The 14005-nt window shown below is 34.8% G+C and overlaps 1 pseudogene across 1 annotated transcript; it reads right to left on the reverse strand.

Annotated features, from left to right (window-relative positions):
• Positions 1-3946: 3946 nt before the first annotated feature.
• Positions 3947-6201, reverse strand: LOC309843979 (elongation factor 1-gamma-like; annotated as a pseudogene). The gene is made up of 3 exons: positions 6104-6201; positions 4999-5431; positions 3947-4781 (listed from the first exon to the last, which is right to left on the reverse strand). The product of its transcript is annotated as an elongation factor 1-gamma-like (transcript).
• Positions 6202-14005: the final 7804 nt, after the last annotated feature.

The following is a 14005-nucleotide window of genomic DNA, read 5'->3' on the forward strand; positions in this document are numbered from 1 at the left end:
ATATAGCCAACAAACTAAAGAGGAATTCTGAAAAGAATCCCTGAAAGATGGAGTAGAAGCCTAAATCTGTACCTGTATTCTGCCAACACTCTGGCCTTTTCAGCATGTGTACCAGCAGGTTCTTTCTATTGCTTAAATCCACTTGAATTGGCTTCCAAACTACTGAATTACTCAAATCAGAGGCCTAAGGTCACTGAGGCCTGTCTCACCTCTGCAACTGTGCCATCATGCTATTTTTCAAGCCTTAAAGAGAACATCAGATGCTTTTAAAACATTCTCTGAGAAACAAACTGCGGGTTTTGTGGGGAGTGTTGGGTGAGCCTAGTGGTAGGTATTATGGAGGGCACATATTGCATGGAGCACTGAGTGTGGTGCATAAATACTGAATCTTGGAACACTGAAAAAAAATAAAATTACAAAAAAAAAACACACACACAAAAAACCAAAACACCATACTCTGAGTGATGCTTCTTAAAAAGTAAATTTACCAATGTGCAAAAACATTATTTAAATCTCAACCTCTGGAAACACTGAAGGGTGAACTCTCTTGGACAACTTGTCTACAGTCTAAAAGAGAGGCAGTGATTGTGAATAAAGTACCTTGATTTGAAGTGGTCCACAGATGCTATCCTCTTAGCTTTCATCTTTACTGAGCCAGCTTTCTTTCACTGCTAGTGCTTTCATGTTGATATCACAAATTATATGTTCCAGAAACACTGAAGTATGAGTTTAGTTTTTAGCAATAATTTGTTAAAGGCTGAAGAACTGGCATTTACTAAAAAGAAAAAAAAAAAGTAAATCATTACCTTTGCTATTTACCCTTCTGAGAACATTGCTTCTGTATAATACATTAAGAATATGTTTCAAAAAATAGCTTATAAATGAAAGGTCAACATACTGAAGCAAATGATCTAATTACTTCATGTCACAGAATAAGAAACATTTTAATTTCCATATTTTATCCCTGGATTTGAATCATTCTGAGACTCTCAGGAATAATGCAAAGTTATTTGACCAAAGAAAATGGTAATAAAAGAAGTGAATCAAACATTTTAAAGTTCTATTAATAAATTATATCCTTTGCTGAGAGAACACAGTCCAACTTAATATTCCATTTAAATATTTAGTTACTTCTGAAAAATGTTCAAGACAAATAAATTGCTATAGTTAATAATACAGTGAAGTGTACTTGGTAGTCACTAAGAGTATATTTTAAACCTTACCATACACACATGCAAGCTAACCTGAGGTGATGGTTAATTATTTTGATCTTAGAAATCATTCAGGATGTGTGTGTGTGTGTGTGTGTGTGTGTGTGTGTGTATACATCAAATCATCATGTACACTCTCAATATATATGATTACATCTGTCAATTATTCCTTAATAAATTTAGAAAAAAATAATTCTTATGTATCTTCTTTGTCTATTTCTTGATTTCTCTTTATCATTAATTTGTTCTGTGTGCATGTACATGCATGTTTTAATTATTAGCATGTATTTGTTGCTAGGGCTGCCATTAAAAATACCACATACTGGCTTCCATAAAAACAAAAACAAATCAAAAACAAACCTAGAAATTTATTTTTTCCCACTTTCAGAGGCTACAAGTCCAAAATTAAGGTGCCAGCAAAGTTAGCTTCCTCTGAGGACTCCCTCCTTGGCTTCCAGATGGCCATTCTCTCAAAATTTTTATATATTTGTTCCACTGTGTGTGGACATTCTTGATACCTCTTCCCCTTCTTATAAGGACACTAGTCATACTGGATTAGAGCCCTAACCTAACAGTCTCATCTTTTTTTATGGTGTTATATTGGTCACCATACAGTACATCATTAGTTTTTGATGTAGTGTTCCATGATTTATTGTTTTCATGTAACACCCAGTGCTCCATGCAATCTGTGCCCTCCTTAATACCCATCACAAAGCTCACCCACCTTCCCTTCCCTTCCAAAACACTCAGTTTGTCTCCTGGAGTCCCATGCTCATTTGGACAAATAAACATTGTTAAAATGTCCATGCTTCTCTGAGCAATCTATACCTCCAACAACATCCTGATCAAAATACCAATGACATTTTTCAAAAATTCTGGAACAAACAATCCTAAAATTTGTACAGGACCATAAAAGACCCTGAATTCCCAAGGAAATGTTGAAAAAGGAAAACAAAGCTGGGGCATCACATTGCCTGATTTCAAGTTATATACAAAGCTGTGGTCACCAAGATAACATGGTATTGACACAAAAACAGACACATAAAGCAATGGAACAAAATAGAGAGCCCAGTTATGGAACCTCAGCTCCATAGTCAACTAATCTTCGACAAAAAAGGAAAAAATATCCAATGGAAAAAAGACTGTGTCTTCAATAAATGGTGCTGGGAAAATTGAACAGTTATATACAAAAGAGTGAAACTCAACAATTCTCTTACACCATACACAAAGATAAACTCTAAATAGAAGAAAGACCTCAATGTGAAAGACCTCAACCCATCAAAATCCTGGAGGAGAACATAGGCAGTAACCTCGTCAACATCAGCCATAGCAACTTCTTTCAAGACATGTCTCGAAAGGCAAGGGAAACAAAAACAAAAATGAACTTTTGGGATTTCATCAAGATTAAAATCTCCTGCACAGAAAAGGAAACAGTCAACAAAACAAAGAGATAACCCACAGAATGGGAGAAGATATTTGAAAATGACATTACAGACAAAGGGTTGATATCCAAGATCTATAAAGAACTTCTCAAATTTAACACCCAAAAAAACAGTAATCAAGTCAAAAAATGGGCAGAAGACATGAGCAGACACTTCTCAAAAGAAGACATACAAATGACTAACAGATATCTGAAAAAGTGTTCAACATCATTAGCCATCAGGGAAATTCAAATCAAAACCACACTGAGATACCACATTACACCAGTTAGAATGGCAAAAATCTATGAGGCAAGAAATAACAAATGAAGGAGAAGTTGTGAAGAAAGGGGAACCCTCTTACACTGTTGTTGGAAATCTAGCAGTTTCATTTTAGCTTAATCACCCCTTTGAAGATCTTATTTCTAAATATGCCTACATTGTGAGAGGCTGGGGGTTAGGGCTACAACATAAATTTTAAAGAGACATAATTCAGCCCATAACAATCACTTTGCTTCTTTTTGGATATAAAATATATAAATAACAAATATTTTTATACCATACTATCTTGATTGTTATAATAGTGCAGGAGGCATAACTCAAGGAGAAAGATCTGATTTGGAGAGGACATTTAATCAATATTCATTAAATAAATGAATGACTGGATCCAACATATGGACATATTTTGTAAATTAGTATGTATATGTTCCACAGGCTTCTCAAATTCAACCTCAACAAATCTGAATTCCTCTCCTTCTCACAGATCCTTTCCTGCTCCAACCACTGGCCCAGCCAGAATGCTTCACCTCTCCCTCTCCTTTCTTCTCCCTGCCAGTGAGTCATCAATTCTTGCAGGTGCTACCTCATTAATAGGCCTTCAACCCATGCATTCCTCTTTATTTGTGAAACAAAGTTTACCTCCCATATCATTGCAATGCACTTATATCAGCCATACGAAGGACAAAATTTCATTCTCCATATTGATAGTCATCTTACTTGCTCTTTGGCTAAAATCCAATTGCTTCCCCTGTTCTTAGCATGATTCCTAAACTTCTTTAAGGTCCCTAAATGAACTCATTTTTTCCCTATCTTTTTCATGTCTCACAACTTTGCACTTCAAAACCCATTGCCACATGATACTGAATGACATGCAAGTCTTCAAACTGACCATGTGCTTTGTTTCTTTTAACCATTACATAGTGTTCCTTTCTCTCTTTTTCTTCCAATGTTCAGTTGCCTTTACTGATGCCTATCTCCCTGAAGGACAGGTTCAGGATGATAGGTGATGGCAAGAGATGTTCACTTAAAGATCTTTCCCTAACTGAATGCTTTGCCCACATGATGGAAGTTCTCCTCCCAGGAAACAAACTCTGAAACCAGTGTTTGGATTCTCCTCACTGCCAAGATCCAGTTTCTGCCATGTATATGACTCCGACTCTTAGTCCACCTGCCAGTCTGGACTCAACAGAAAAGCAAGATCCTGGCCTTAGAAGACCCAGACCAGCTGCTATTGTTGGCTCCAAACGGAGTGACACAGGCAAAAACATTCTTCCTTGGTTTGTCCAACCTCTAGAACATCCCAGTGGTGAGGTTGCAGCTCATGAAGGTCTGGGTGAGCTCTCGGGGAAGCAGTCCTCAGAATAGCACAGAGACCAGCCATCCTTAGCAAAGTGCTCCCAAACATAGGGCAGCACCACAGAGAGGGTTTCCTCATTGGATTATTTGCACTTAAATTCAACCAATACAAAGGTATTCTTGGACAGGTGAGCAAAGGGATCCTCAGCCTTTGACTCAATAGTCAACACCTACTTACAGTCATCCATCTTCTCCTCAGGAGCAGGGACAGCAGTCTTTTTCTCCTCTTTCCACTCAGCCTGGGGCTTCTGCTTCTCTTCTCAAGAACGCTTCTCTTTCCATGGAGTAATCTTTTCAGGATGGCTCTCTGCAAATTTTAACATCGACCTGGTCTATCTTCTCATACAGAGTTTCACTTCCCCCAAGATAGCCCCAAACTGGGGCTGGTTAATGCAGGGAGGATCCAGTGGCTGGTGTCAGGAAAGGCCTGGTGGAAAGAAGGCTCCAGGACCTTTTTATAGAGCCACAACAGGGTGCAGACAACTGTGACGTCAGCCAGTGTCACACATTCGCCCACAGAAAAGTCCTTGTTTTTTTTTTTTTTTTTTTTTAAGATTTTATTTATTTATTTGACAGACAGAGATCAGAAGTAGGCAGAGAGGCAGGCAGAGAGAGGGAGGAGGAAGCAAGCTCCCTGCTGAGTAGAGAGCCCGATGCGGGACTCGATCCCAGGACCCTGAGATCATGACCTGAGCCGAAGGCAGCAGCTTAACCCACTGAGCCACCCAGACGCCCAAAAAAGTCCTTGTCTTTAAGTGAGCATCCAGTAGCCCCAGAATTTGCCTTACTTCCTTCTTTGCATTCTCTGTTGCCTGCTTCTTGTGGTACACAATGCCCAAAGTGGGGAACACCCAGGTACTGACTGGGGTCACTATGTCACTGTCAGTGAAGCTTACCTTTGAGCTTTGCTGCCTCTGGAGTACCTCCCCACAGCTCCTTATTGCTCACAGAGTAGGCACTGGCATTGCTGTCAAACACACAGAAACCATTGTCACCCTTAAATGCTGGAAACTTGCTGACAGGAAATTTATAGAGAAATTGGGAAGTGTGGTTGATTTGGCCAAAGTGGAAGTAGGGGTTGCAGAGAGTACATGGACCTAAGCCCCATTGTACTGAGCAGCAATGAGAGACTTGAAGGCCCTCCAGTTTTCAGGATATATGCACAGGCTGCCATGGTGATTCCACACATAAAAAGCTATTCCTTTCTTAATCTAGAACATTCTTCCCATATGCCTCTCACCTTTATTTGCAACTATCAAAATCCCATTTGAAACCCGGGGACTCAGTTAAAAAGTCACTTCCTGTGTAAAGTTTCAGTTGAACACAGAGTCTGCGAGCTTCTTCTATTTTGCTCTTACCAGAGGCTGGTTAAAGGAAAACTAAAAAAAAATTATAACTATTATAAACGTAAAAAGAACTCAATAAAGTGTCTGGGTTCAAAATGAAGGTAGCTGGGTCAAGAATTACTAGGTTTCAAATATGTAAATCAATTAATAATAAAAGCAGACATTTACAGTAACTTAACAACTGTGCAATGTATCTAGGGTATCAAGACCTGTTAAAACAAAACAAAACAAAACAAAACCTCTCAAAGAAAACCTAAAAAAAAAATACTAGTGGGAAATACAAATGAAGACTTGAACAAGTGGAAAGAGTACTATATTCATGCGTAAGTGGATTCCAAGATTGTACTTATACCTAAATTAATTTACACATTTTATATTTGTTCAATAAAAATACCAGTATTATGTTTTTAATTTGATAAACTTTCAAAAAGTCAAATAGAAAATAAATCAGAGAAAAATAGCTACAAAAATTATAGGAAAAAATGAGTAATACCTCATTTCTAATATCATAAGACATACCAGATGAATCACAGATTTGAATGTAATATCTGAAGTTGTGAAAAGAGTTTTTTTCATGCCTGGAACAGCCATGACCTATGGTTCCAAAAAGCATCTGAAGCAGAAAGCAACTCTAAAGCACTGGAAGTTGGATAAACTGATATGTTAGCTCCTCAACCATCTCCAAGTTGTCATTGTCTGAGAGACTGTCTCCCTTTCATCATTTTCCTAAAGAATAGGCTTAAGCATGCCATAAAAGAAGATAAAGTAAGGAAGATAAGCATGTAATGCTTCATTGGTGCCAAGGTCCAAACTGATCTAACTTACATGTTGGCTTTATGGATGTCCCAAGTGGTAATAAGACTGAAGAGAATTTCGGTCTAATCTGTGACACCAAGAGTCACTTCGCTATTCACTGTATTTCATCTGAGGAGGGCAAGTCCAAGTTTTGCAAAGTGACAAAGATTCTTGTGGAAACAAAAGGAATCCTTCATCTAATGACCCCTGATGTTCACACCATCAACTGCCCTGATCCCTTCATCATTCACATTGATTTGGAGACTTGAAAGTTTACTGATTCCATCAGGTTCAATACTGGTAATTTGTATATGGTAACTGAATGTGTTAACCTGGGAAGAATTGGTGTAATCACCAAGAGAGAGAGACCCGGGGTTCTTTCAGTATAGTTCACATGAAAGATACCAATAGCAACAAATTTGTCATCCAGCCCTCCAACATTTTTGTTATTGGCAAAGACAATAAGCCATGGATTTCTCTTTCCCATGGAAAGGGTATCTGCCTCACCATTGCTGAAGAGATAGACAAGACACTGGTAACCAAATAGAACAGTGGGTGAATTGGTGTCTTGGTGATGACTGGAATTCTCTACACTTAATTAAAGATAATGCACCATGAAAAAAAAAAAGTGGTAAAAGGAAACACAAGACACTTTATATAATACTTGTATGAAAATGTCCTTTGAAAGTATGACAAATTCCTGAAACCAGTAAAGAAAATATTGAAAAAAAATAAGACTTCCTATATATAAAATTCACTAGAGGTAATATCCCAGGTAGAAAAAAATAGTTCACCCAAATTGAGTGATTTGAGGAAGATTGAATAAAAGGACAAAGCAAAGTGTAGGATTATTAGGAAAACACGAGTTAGTGCATTGCCTAAAAACTGGTACTAGTAGGGTACATAATTTCTTTTAAGCTTGAAGAGGTGAGGGAAGAGCAGCTACTGGACTCAGATAAATTTTTAAGAGAGCTGGCTACCAGAACATAATCCTGCAGGAATACAGATACCCTTCAGGAACGGAGGGAGGAAACCAGGGTTATAAATTTGCTCTCCTCCCTTCCTTTACTCTTCTGTGTCAGTACTCCCAATGGGTGGAACTTAGGTCAACCCATAGAGTTCATTCTCTTGAGGCACAAAACCTAAAAAATATAGTAACCAAAATTAAGAATAAATGGGTTTATTAGATTAGACACAACAAAGATCACTATAAAATAGAATAATAAATCACTGTAAAAGACTAGATTGAAACACAGAAGAAGGGGTGAAAAATCAGAAAAGAGGAAGAGGTATGTTGTACACTGTTAAATATTCTAAAAGAAAAAGAGGTTAGAGAGTATATGACAGAAGCAACAATTGAAGATATGCTGTCCAAGAATTTTCAAAAATTAATGAATGAAAAAAATGGTGTTTGGAAAACTGGATATCTGCATGCAAAAGGATGAAGTTGGACCTCTACTCGATACCATATATTTAAAAAATTAATTCAAAATGTATAAAAAACCTAAAAGTCCTAAGACCCAAAAACTGTAAAACTCTTAGAAATAAACAGGCAAAAATCTTGGTGACATTTGAGTTGGCAGTGATTTCCTGGATGTAACACAAAAAGCACAAGAAAAACAGATAAATTGGACTACATCAAAATTAAAACTTTTATACATCAAAAGACATTATCAAAAGAATTAGATGCAACCCCCAAAATGGGGAAAATACTTGCAAATCGTGTCTTATAAAGGGTTAATGTCCAGAGTAAAGAACTCCTACAAGTCAACAAAACCAAGAAAAGATAACTCAATTTAAAAATGGAAAGGCTTGAATAGACCTTTCTCTAAAGAAGATATACAAATGGATAATAAGACATGAAATGATGCTCAACATAGCTAATCATTAGGGAATGTAAATTAAAAACACAATGAAATGCCACTTCATACCCATTAGGATGGTTATTATCAAAAACACAGAAAATAACAAGTGTTGGCAAGGATGTGGTGAGATTGGAAGTCCTAGTACTGGGAATGTAAAGTGGCTCAGCTGCTATGGAAAATGTCATGGCCATTCCTCAAAAACTAAAAATGGAATTATCATATGATCCAGCAATTCTACTTCTGAAATAATTGAAAACAGAGAGTCTTAAACAGATATTTGTATATCCACATTCATAGTAGCACTATTCACAGTAACTAAAAGGGGAAAGCAACCCAAGTGTCTATTGACAGATGAATGGATAAACGAAATGTGGTGTATACATATATTGAATATTATTTGGTGTTAAAAACAAGGAAATTCTGACACATGCTGCAATATGAATTTTAAAGGCATTATCCTAACTGAAATAAGCCAGACACAAAAGGACAAATACTCTATGATACCATTAAATGAGATGCTTAGAATAGCCAAATTCATAGATATAGAAAATAGAATTGTGGCTGCCAGGGACGGTGAGAAGGAGGATATTGGGATTTATTGTTTAATGGATATGGAATATCAGTTTGCAGTTATGAAAAAGTTTTAGAGAGGGATAGTAGTGATTGTTTTATAACATTGTAAATGTACTTAAATGCATATAAACTGACATTTAAAGTGGTTAAAATGGCAAACGTTCATTTCTGAAAAATACAGTTTTATAAAGAAGTAAATTCTCCACAAACTGGCCTATGGATAATACAATCTCAATAAAATTATATGTAGGGTTGCTCAGGTTAGGGGAGAGACAAACAGCTAAGACTAGATGGGTAGATGAGGCTGAGTGCATCTGAGGGGCCACAGAAAATGAATCTTGTATTTTGAGAAAAATGAAATTTAAGTTTTGCAATTTCTACATCTTAGCACAGTGTGTAATATGTAGTAGGAGCTTCATAATACTTTTTTTAAATAATTAGAAATATTTTTAATAAATATTTTGCTTTTCTTAGTCAAAAGGGATGTCATATTTGTGTATCTTATGACCCAAATTTCTTTCTTGTTCCAAATATTTTCATCTCCTAGGAAGTAAAGATTGCCTACAAACAATAAAGCAAAAACACATACATACACAACCCCCCCAAAAAAAAAAATGGGAAAAGACTATGAGCTGACAATTCAAAAAAGAAAAAGAGAATGAGCAATAATCATATGAAAGCCTTATCAACCTCAGACATAAAATTAAATGGCTTGAATTAAAATGTTCATTTATTTTTACTGCCTTATGCAGCTCCACTAAAATAACAGTAAGTGGGTATCAATGGAAAAGAAAGCCACAGTCAATGAATGATATCCATAAATATTTATAAGATATATTGTTGAAAGTGGACACATTATGGTTACTAACATAAAATTGTAAAAAGACTTTAAGCCTCGATATGAGCACAGACGATGCCTATAACAGAGAACACTAATTCAGCAAGTAAAACCTATAAAGGCCAGAATAGAAGCACCATTTATTTCCAGAGGAGATGAACAATGGGATGAAAAGTATAGTGGCCAATTTAAAGTGAGCATAAAATGGAGTTAAAACCAAAGTCTCCTTTGCTTCCCTGCCAACTCCCTGTGGGGAAACCAAAAGCTTTTGGGGGGATAAATTGAACTATAGAAACTCTAGATTCAGAGAAACTAGTCAATTGAAAGTAGGGGTGAGGTATTACAATAAAAATAAGATATCAAGTGAAATTTTATCCAGTAAATGGTGAAATACTTCCCCTACCCTAGTCTTATTTCCCAGCTTATTTGAATAAAATGTTTACAGCCAGGTATTTATCAGCACACCCTAATTCATAAACTAAATTGGTCTTCCAAGAGAAACTGAAGAGCCCAAAGATAAGCTCAACCAATATTGGCATGTGTGTCTTCCAACAAAATGCAGAAGTACTCCACTGTCTTCCTGAAGTGAAGCCCACTAATAGACAAGACTCACCAAAGCACACAGAGGTGTCACTGAGCTTTACAGAACCTAACACTTAGACTTTATCACCAGATGTTTGAGAAGAATAAATTTTAGAGTTGGCTTATCAATATCTATAAAAATTCTGCTGAGGTTTTGATTGAGATTGAGTTGAATTCACCATCCTCAGTGAAACTGAGGATACTTAATATCCTAACAATAGTGAGTCTTCTAATCCATGGACATTGTATATCTTTCAATTTATTTATTATTAATTTTTGTCAATCTCTCATAGTTTTCACCTTACATATTACTTTTTTCCCTTCAGATTTATATATCCATGTCAAATTTGTTGATGTAATCATAAACAGGACTGTTCTTATAATTGCATATTATAATTGCTTACTACTAATTTATCTAAATATAATTAATTGTGTGTGTTTTGTGTGTGTGGACTTTGTATACTGCAACCTGGATAAGCTGATTTACTAGATGTAGGAGATTTTTGTATATTCTTTGAGATTATCTAAATAATTGTGTTCTCTTCAAATAGAATTATTTCTTCTTTTCTGATTTGGATGCTTTTCTTTTTTCTTGCCTTATTGCTTTGGATAGATTTTACAGTACAACATTAAATTGAAGTCATGAAAAATGACATTCATGCCTTGCTATAGCTCTTAGGGAGAAAGCATTCAGTCTTTCACTAATAAGTATGATGTGTGTAGAATTTTGTAAATGTTCTTTATTAGGATAAGCTACCTTCTATTCCTAGATTGCTGAAAGCTTATATCACATACAGGTGTTTCATTTTACTGAATTTTTATACATATATTAAAATTAATTTTTTTTCTGTTTGGTCTGTTATTATGCATTATATTGATTTTGCAATAAATGAGCTTTACATTTCTGGGATAAACCCAAACTAGTCATGATATATTATTGTTTGTATACATTGTTAGATTTGATTTGCTAAGGTTTTTTTTTGTTTGTTTTTGGGGTGTTTTTTTTTTTGAAGATTTTTGTATCTACATCCATGAGGGCATATAATTTTCTTTCCTTAAATTTTTTTTTATGGTTTTGATATTAGGATAATGCTGGTCTCAGAAACTGAGTTAGAAAATATTCCCTCTTTATATTTCCTAGAAGAGATTTTGTTTAATTGTTATTTATTCCTTAAATGTTTGGTAGTATTCATTAGTGAAACTACCTGAGCCTGTTGTTTGTATGTGTATAAAATTTTTAACTAGAAATTCAATTTGTTTAAGAAGTATCAAAATACTTGGGTTATTGGTTACTTTTTGAATGATTTTTGATAGTTTGTGTCTTTCAAAAAATTGGCTCATTTTATTTATAGTGTCAAATTTATGGGCATTGAATTGTGTTATCTCCTTAATGAATTTGTTACCACAAATTACACTAAAAATTAGAGACAAAGGCTACACCATTAAATATTTGTTTCCTCACAGTTTCTGTGGGTCAGCAACCCATAAATCAAAGAAAGAGCCTGACTTACCTAGATGTTCCTGGCTCATGATCTCTTATGAGGTTGCAGGTAAGCTGTTGACCAGGGCAATGGTTTCATCTGAATTTGATCTGGGGTTGGGGGGAATATACTTCACTCAGGTTCTTGTTAGCAGGTGTCACTCTCTTGCCATGTGGGCCTCTATAAAGCTTTCTCACAACGTGGTATTTGGAGTCCTCCAGAAAAGGACTACAGAAGAATTTAAAAAAAAAAAAAAAAAGAGCAAGTGAGAGAGCCCAAGGTGAAAATCAAATTCATTTTATAACCTAATCTTAGAAGAGACAGTCCACTGTTTCTAGAATAATCTCTTCATTAGAAGCAAGTCAGTAAGTCCAGATAACAGTCAAGGGGAGAGTATTACATAAGAGCATAAATACCAACAGGTATTGATCTTTGCGAGGAATGGAGGCAGGCTGTATTACACACCTATCCTTTTAAAGTCTGTGGGAACTATAGTGATATATCTTCCTCCAATACTGGTAATTGATGTCTTCTCTCTTACTTTTTTGGACATTCTAACTAGAGATTTATCAATATTATTGATACCTTCAAAGAAACAACTTTTGGTTTCACTGATTTTCCCTACTATTTTCTGTTTTAAATTTCATTGACATCTGATTTTATATTTAACAATTCCCTCTGTTTATTTGCTTTTTACTGGTTTATTCTGCTGGAAGTTTGGTAATTGATTTCAAAATTTTCTTCATTTCTAATTTGAGCTTTTAACCATATATTTTTCCTGTAAGAACTGCTATTAGGTACATAGTTTTGATACGATGTCATTTTTATTTTCATTTGGTTCAAAATGTGTTTTTTTTTTAAATTTCCCTTGACACTCTTCTTTGATGCATAAGTTCTATAAAGAATGTTGTTTAATTTCTCAAAAAACATACTTTGTAGGATTTATAAAAAATTTTTTTCAGGTTTCTTTTTGACCTACCACATTCTCTGTTTTGGTGAATATTCCATCTACATTGAAAATAAAGTATATGCTATTTTTCTTGATGGACTGTTCTCTATTAGATATAGTTGGTTTATGGTATTGTTGAGATCATCTCTATCTTTACTGACTTTCTACTTTGTTCAATAAATTACTGAAAGAAGAGTGGTGAAGTATTCAACTATAATTGTGGATTCATCTATTGTTTTTTCAGTATGTGCTCTATGTATTTTGAAGCTCTGTTGTTAGGTAATATACACATTTAGAATTGTTCTCTTGAGAACTGTACACTTTAACATTATGTAATGACTCTCTTCATTTCTAGTAGTATTCATTCTAAAATCTACTTTGTTACTAATATACTCCAGCTTTCTATTGGATAGTATTTGCATGATATATATTTCATCATTCACTTACTTTTAGCCTACATATTTTTATATTAAAATCAGTTTCACATAGATATCTTGTGATTTGGTATTTTTTAAAAATCCATTTTGACAATCTCAGTATCAACTGGTATGTTTAGGCTAGTCAAATTTAGGTATTATTAATATGGTTGCAATGAAATTTATCTTGTTAGCTGTTTTTTTTTGTTTATTCAATTCAGTCTTTGTTTCTTTTTTCTTCTTCTGCCTTCTCTTATGCTATTCAAGAATTTTTAATAATTTCATTGTCGCTATTATTATGTCTTTAAAAATATTCTATGGTTGCCCTAGGGTTTACAATATACATCTATATTAGTTTCTTATTGATGTTATAACATATTACCACAAACTTTGTAGTTTAATTTAATGTAAATCTGTTATATTACAGTTCTGCATGTCAGAAGTCCAAAATCAGTCTATATGGATTAAAGTCAAGATGTTGGGAAGGCCAGTTCCCCCTCGAGGCTCTGAAGAGAAAATCTGTTTCCTTACTTTTTATAGGCTGTAGAGGCAAATTGCATTCCTTGTTTCATGACCCTACTTATTCCATTCTTTGTATTCCTCATTTCATTGTATAGATTCCATTTTTTCTGATATATTACTTCTGCCTAAACATTAATCATTTCTTGTAGAGCAAATATGATGACAATGAATTTCCTAGGTTTTTTGAGATTTTTATTTCTATTTTTTGATATGGAAATTTATGTTCACTAGGTTTGGAATTCTGGTTTGACATTTTTTTTTGTTTGTTTGTTTGTTTTGTTTTCTAAGAATTTTAGAGATATCTCCTGCTTCCCAGCTTGCATGATTTCTGAAGAGAAGTTTGCCATGAATCTTACCTTTTTTCTTTGGTAAGC

Source organism: Mustela nivalis (assembly GCF_964662115.1).
Source record: "Mustela nivalis genome assembly, chromosome: 11".
Lineage (NCBI taxonomy): Eukaryota > Metazoa > Chordata > Mammalia > Carnivora > Mustelidae > Mustela > Mustela nivalis.